The 7191-nt window shown below is 34.8% G+C and overlaps 1 pseudogene; it reads left to right on the top strand.

The window, feature by feature from the left end:
* The first annotated feature begins 1132 nt into the window (after positions 1–1132).
* LOC107002096 lies at positions 1133–1883 on the top strand (annotated as a pseudogene).
* Positions 1884–7191: the final 5308 nt, after the last annotated feature.

Here is a 7191-nt window from a genome sequence, read left to right as displayed (position 1 = left end):
TCTTTTTCTTATTCAAACCCTTTTTCTTTTACCCTAATTAGCATATAATTAAGTATAAAGATGGCAATAATATCCCACTAATTAACTCAAGGTTACCTCTTTTAACCCCCAAGTAATTAGACTTATTAACATTAACCCACTAACTTTATAATTAAAGCAGGAATAGTCCAAAACGCCCCTTAAATTACTAAGCAGAAATCCGACCCAGCCTGGGATTACGCAGTCTGTGACGGGCCGTCGTGCCTGCGACGGTCCGTCCTGCTGCTCCGTCACAGAGTTCAGAGACTCAATTCCTGTGGAAGATGTGTGACGGTTCGTCGTGCCCACGACGGTCCGTCCTTCCATTCCGTTACGAAGTTCAGATAGTCGATTTCAGTACCCAAATTTCAGAATTCTAAGTGTTTTGGAACGAGACTCCCTCGACGGTCCGTCGTGCTCATGACGGTCCATCGTGGGTTCCGTCGTCTCAGCCAGTTTTCCCAGAAATAAAATATGCTGCTTAAAACGACTAAACAGGTCGTTACAGATATATCTCCAATGTCTTTGAAGATTTTGCAAGAAAACATTCAAAAGTCTATGCAATGTAACTTGACTTGGAATGGAGAAAGAGGTTTTGAGATTAAACACCATGGATTTACACACACTGTGGACATTGTTAATAGGAGGTGTAGTTGCAGATCCTGGCAGCTCAGGGGAATTCCTTGTCCTCATGGTGTTGTTGCCCTTCATTACAAAAACTTGGAACCAATCCATTATGTGGCTACCTATTATAGCAAGGAAACATACCTCAACACATATGCCCATTTTATTCAGCCAATGAATAACATGAAAATGTGTCCAACCTCAAATAATCCATTTATAAAGTCACCAAAGATCAGAAAGTTGCCTGGAAGACCAGGTAAGGTTAAAAGAAAGGAGATGAAAGCAGAAAAACTGAAAAGTTGAGCAAAAGAGGTGCTGTAATGACTTGTAGCAAATGTGGTACACAAGGACACAAAAGAGGATGTCCTACAAGAAACCAAGTTTGTCCAAGTCCATCAACTGAACCATCTTCTCAGGCAAGAAGTAATGGTCCAAGTCAGTCAGCTGAACCATCTTCTCAGACACAGGTACTTTTATTTGTTACTCTCAAATGTATGTTATATGTAGATGTATATGTATTGATATATTAATATACAGGCTACTGAAAGTGGTAGAGGAAAAGACACAGAAAGAGCAATAAGAGGAAAAGCAAGTGGCAGAGGTGTTTCAACTCAATCACATGAAAATGCTACAAACACAGAGGTAATATATCTAATTATTATATCATTGTTAGATAATATAGATATTCTTTAATATTTTGATTTCAAAGTACAGACTGTATATGGTAGAGGGAAAGGTAGAGGTACAAGTAGAGGAGCAGGATCAGGGAAAGAAATGGCTCAAGAAAGAAATGTGAATGAAGGACTAAGTAGAGGAAGAGGAATGACTCAACATAGTCAAACTAGAATTGAAGCAAACTGCAGTGGAGGAGGCCTAGGAAGAGGGAAGAGACCAGTAAAACATAAGGACACCAGTGGAGGACAAACAAGACCTTTTAAAAGGTCAAGAATGGTAGGTGTCGGCATATACCAAGCTGAAGATGGATTTACAACTCTCAATGGTAGTTTACAATTATCAATGCAAGTTTACAATTGTCATTGCAAACCTAATTGTCTAATATTTGAATGTGTATTTATTTGACTAAGCAGCTTGGATTGCCAAGTAGAAGAGTCATCAATACTGATTAATAAGAGTTACAAAGAGGGCTATTATTGTCACTGGTGATATTGGCTACACACCAGTACATGGATTCAAATGGAAGGGGAAGACAACTATTACCAGTAGCAACCTGGAAAGAATGAGGGCTAAAAAGGTTATCCAAACTAGGTCTGTAGCTGCTGCTAATGCTGCTAATAGCCAAGACCAAACAACTTCAAGTAGGAAGACTTCTGTGCCATGGAAGTAGGGCATTTTGATGTTGTCTTGTTCATTTTGACAGACAAAATTTAACTATGCATATTTTGTGTTGTTTTTTGTTGGAAACAAACTCAGTTTTGCGTGTAACCAAACAAACTTGAATGGTTGAAATCAAACTCGATTATGAAGTCTTCTTTTTAGTCAGTTTTGTTATTGCCTTTTTAATTGTAATTGACATATTTGTGAAGTTTCTCAAATGGTTGACACGATAATATAGATAAGAGAACCAAATACATTAACAAATTGTTTAAATCATAACAATTTCGACAACAAAGAACAATAATAACTTGAACATTCAACAACTTCTATCCTCCAAGTTACACACACCTACAACTAGAAAGATCAAGACAATTAGCTTCTAGGTACACACACCTACAATTTCAAAAATTTGAAAGTAACTAAAGATGTCTATGCAATTTTGGTTGCACACACCTACAACTTCCATCCTTCACATTCTTGGTTAGACTTAAACACAGATTACACACAATAATGATCAAGACGATTAGTTTCAAGTTACAACATTTGCCCTTCTTTTTCTCCTTCATCATAACTTGGTTACTTTCAACACGACTTTCATAAGATGCCAATACTTCTTCCAACTCCTTAATCCTCTTTGCTAATCTCGGAATAACATACTTGGATCGTATATCAACTTCTTCTCGATCACTCCATCTAAAGAAGTTGCACGCATCCTCCTAAAATACGCAAAACACAAATTAAAGAAAAATACATAAACAAAAGATCTCCATAAAAGAATTAGTAAACATACACGATAGCATGGACAAGACCAAAATCTTCGAGCTGGATTATGCTCCCTCCATGAAGTTTGCATTGATAGTAAGTCACCATGTTTGCATCGCAGTTTAAATACGATTCAACATCGCATTATTGGGGAAGTTTTCTGGATTATGCTCCCTCGCAACATCGTATAATTCTCGTCATTACAAATACGATTCAACATCGCATTTGACATTTTCAGTCAAAAACTAATCACAAAATTGAGAAGAAATTCAACCATAAAAAACTTCAAATTAACATTTCTATTGGAAATTAAAAGAGAAAATACGAATTCCTACCTTATTTTCTTGAGGAAGATGATGAAGTGTCAAAAAGAGAGCACCAATATTGTTCTTGCCATGGAAATCAAAATATTAGGGCTACCAACGGCTATTTTTGAGTTTAAATTGGGGAAGATACAAAAATTGATCAAATAATTAATATTAAAGAAAGAAAATGACATGTGGTTGTTTTAAACTGTTAAAGAAAAATGAAAAATGGCCCATGACACGCCTAACGTGCGTGTAAACAATCCAAATGAGTAAATGGGTAAAAATGGCCAATTTACAACAATATATAGTTATTTAGTGGGGGTGATAGTACACTTTGAAAGTTTAGGTGTCTTTATGCAAATATGGGACAACTTCGATGATGTCTTTATGTCTTTTCTCTAAAAGAAAATATTAAAACTATCAATAGAAAATCTCCCCTAAACAAAGATCTTTAATGATTACATAGTGGATGCTATTGAATTGTGGTATGACAAAAAGAATCTTCAATTTATGAAGTTTCAAAGTTGAAAAACATACTAAGAAACCATTCTTTAAGCATGAATCGAATTGGACCACCCCACAAAGAGATATTTGGCCTTGTGAGTTATAACACTCTAAAAATCTATAAGTTAAGATCTGAATCATTCTTCATATGTGTTATAAGGTCATACCAATGACTCTTAATTGTGAATAGGTGTTATTTGTCTATTATTTAGTGTGTAAAATGATATGGAGATGAATTAAGGTCATGAGAATCCTCTAACACGAAGTTGAGTTGAAAGTTTTCTCACTGATTGAGTTTCGACATAATTAAGATTTTACTTGAATCAACTTCAAACTATTGTAACTCTACCATTATGAAAATTTAGCTGGCTCGTAACCTATCAAATTAAAGATCTATGAGTCTTCTTTCCAATTCCACCAAGTTTGTATCAATTGGAGTTCAGAGTAAAGATTTATGATCATTTTACTAACATGACGTAGGGTAGTAACATTTTGGACGACGAAAGAAATACTTTAAAAGGTAATTTTTGTCATTATACCCCTAGGAAAATTCTAAAAATAGATTGTTTAACTTCTTAAAGGCCCCGAACAAGCAAATTTCCATCTTTTTAACTCCTCATTTCTATCAAACCCAAGGCAAAACTGTAATATCCTGACTTTCTGAAACGTCTAGATTAATCTGTTACTTTGTGGGAAGACAAAGAGAGAGAGAGTAATAAATTAACAATGATGTGGTATGTCATGTTTAAAGTGTTACAGGGTAGTATTTCAAGTTTTGAAGTTAGGTAAATGGTAAAATAAAAGTTGACGAAAATTATCGTAAGTTCATTTTTAAAGATTTCTCTGAAATTTGAGTCAATTGTCTCTGAGTATTCTCTAAGTCTATAAAGAGTTATGCGGCCCACTACCTATTAAATTGAAGTTTTATGAGTCTAGTTTCCAATGCATCAAATATTTCATTCATACGACTTTATTATTGAGAGATATTTGCGTTTTTGCAAGACTGCACAAGCAGGCTCATGAGGTGGGGCCCTAGGTCTGTGGAACTTTTTATATATATTCTTCTACTTTTTCTTCATTTTTTTAGTTAAAAACCTGAAAACTTAGAAAAAACATTTCTAGGATCAACTAAATTATAGATTTTCTCGACTTTAGTCTTTTGATGCAAGTTGTTCTACGCGTTGAGTTCGTCATCATGATATCGTAGCATATCATACTTTGGTGTTGGGACAAAAAGGGTTTGGACATAATATTTTGAGGTGTATTACGAACTTAAGATTAGGGTAAGGCCCTTCTTTCATCGACTCTGGCTTTCATAAGTCGCAAATATCAATTTGTGACGAAAATAGATATCTTTTACCGAATTATCGTGGTATCTTCTATTCTTGTGTGTTGATTATGGTCCTACCTTGTTGTAGTATCGAGGGGGTTTATGAGTAAAAGTTGTTAGGCCACGTTGATTCAACGAAAAATATATGTTAAGGTTATTCCCTTCTTACGTCATGTTCCCGTAAAGCTTAGGATCAATGTAATTGGGTTGTTATCATTGTTATACTTGTAGTCATTGTTGTTAATTGTTGGGTGATCTAGTGGATATAATCCTCCCTTTTCGGGATTCTTATTCAATTAGTAGTGTCCCTATGTTCGACATGACTTAGAGGTTATTCGTATATGTTGCTTATAGCTAAATTGCTCGTTTTTAGCCTATTGGATTGTTATTGTTGCCCTTGGGGCTATTATGGTTAGCTGTAGGAATGTGATCTACCCCTAAAAGGGATATGAGTTACCTACGGGGCTATATTAATGCCTAGAATATAGCCTAAGAGGGCTTTGTGACTGCCTATGGGGCTAGGGGACTACTGATAGGGGTATAAAGACTAATTGAGACCTTCTGGGCTTATGGGAGGCTGGGTAGATGGCCTTGTGTGCTGTTTGTACCTGCCAAGCTTATGGGGGCTTTATTAGGTTGTTGTTTTATTATTTTTTATATGTTCAGATTTAGGAGCAAGTCAGTCCACTTATTTTATCCTGATTTATTTATCGAATTACTCCTAGTATATTAGAATACCTGCTCATAGTCTTGTCTTTCTTAATCGGTACATTATTTCATACTTATGCCCCATTGCCTGGGGTTACTAAATTTATGCCTGTAGGTCCTGACATACGATGTAAATAGACCTCCTCAACAAAAGGATTGACTTCTATGCGATTGGCTAGCCTCTTTATTTCAGAGCTACCAGAGTTGGAGGTTTGATAGCTTTTGTTGAATATATTTTATGGGTAGGCAGGGGCCATGTCCCGCCAATCTTTACTACTCTTAGAGGCTTGCAAACTAGTGTGTGGGATGTATAAATACGTTATGGCCATGTTGGCCTAGTTTGTTTGTTTGGTGAAGCTTATTAGATGTTTGATGCATTGTCTTGATATATACATGCTCTCAATTTTGGTACAGTGATTATAATGGTTTTGACGGCCTGATAAGGACTTATGTGCTAGTTGACTATTTCTTTATATGAACTCTTGGGAGTAGCAGTTTCTTTTATAGATCTGTTGATAGGGCCTTACCAGCGGAGAGCTTAATTTTAAGCCGAGAAATACTTGTTTGTTTTCTTGATTGTGTGTGACAATCATGCGCTAGTAGCAAATGGTTTAGCAGGGTCGGTTCGGGCCTGAGTTTTGGCATTAGGAGTCAGCGCGCCCTTTGAGTTTGGGGCTTGATAAAAACTTTACGGAAAATCGAAATATAAGAGGTCCAAGCAATGTTCTTTCAAATCTTTTTCAAGATTCCTCTTTAAGCTAAGCCCTTCTCCAAGGATTTCAAACTTTCCAACTAAAATTTCTTCATATAATCAAGAATCATTAATAGAAATGTTTCATATAATCAAGAATCATTAATAGAAATGTTAACCATAGGCCATATGTAGGATTTTCAAAAAATTAATCCAAAAATCTTAAGAAAGGATTTCTTGATCGTTCTTCTTCAAGTTAAGGTTTTTCTTCAAGATTAATGGAGCGTTTAAGGTATGTAAGACTATCATAGTTAGGAACTTAGTTCTTCGTCATGCCTTACACCTACAATTTAATTTAGTAAGATCAAAGCTAGGGATTTTACTCCAAATCTATGATTTTGGATTTCATTTATCTCCTATCATTGATTCTTAATTTTATCATTAAAATTATTGTACTTCATGTTATTAATGATTGTTGATCCATATATTTGTTATACCACATGAATCTTTTTTAGCTAAATTTATTTGAAAATTTTATCCTAGTATTTTCTATGCATTGTTTTGTTGAAAGAAGTAAATTCAAGATTTTCAAGAAGTAACTCAACAAAAGTATTATTATCTTTAATTTCAAGTACAATATTTTATGAAAGAGTTCAAAAAATTATATTTAGCTTCAAGTTGAACGATTCTACAAAAGGTTTTTTGTTTCAAGTATGTGAAAACTTCATCATTTCTTTCTTCACTCATTGAATTCCAAAGAAACTCCAATTTCTCCAAGTTATAATTTCTCCAAAACTAGGATTTCTATAATCTTTATGGATTCGTATTGAACTTTAGTTTCTTCTTCATGATACATGGTTTTAATTATAATTCTATGTTTTCAAGGATAGTTTCATCAACCCATAGTATGC

Source organism: Solanum pennellii, chromosome 10 (genome assembly GCF_001406875.1).
Source record: "Solanum pennellii chromosome 10, SPENNV200".
In the NCBI taxonomy this organism is placed as follows: Eukaryota; Viridiplantae; Streptophyta; class Magnoliopsida; order Solanales; family Solanaceae; genus Solanum; species Solanum pennellii.
Note: the sequence above shows the minus strand (reverse complement) of the source record. Positions and strands in the feature narration are given on the sequence as shown.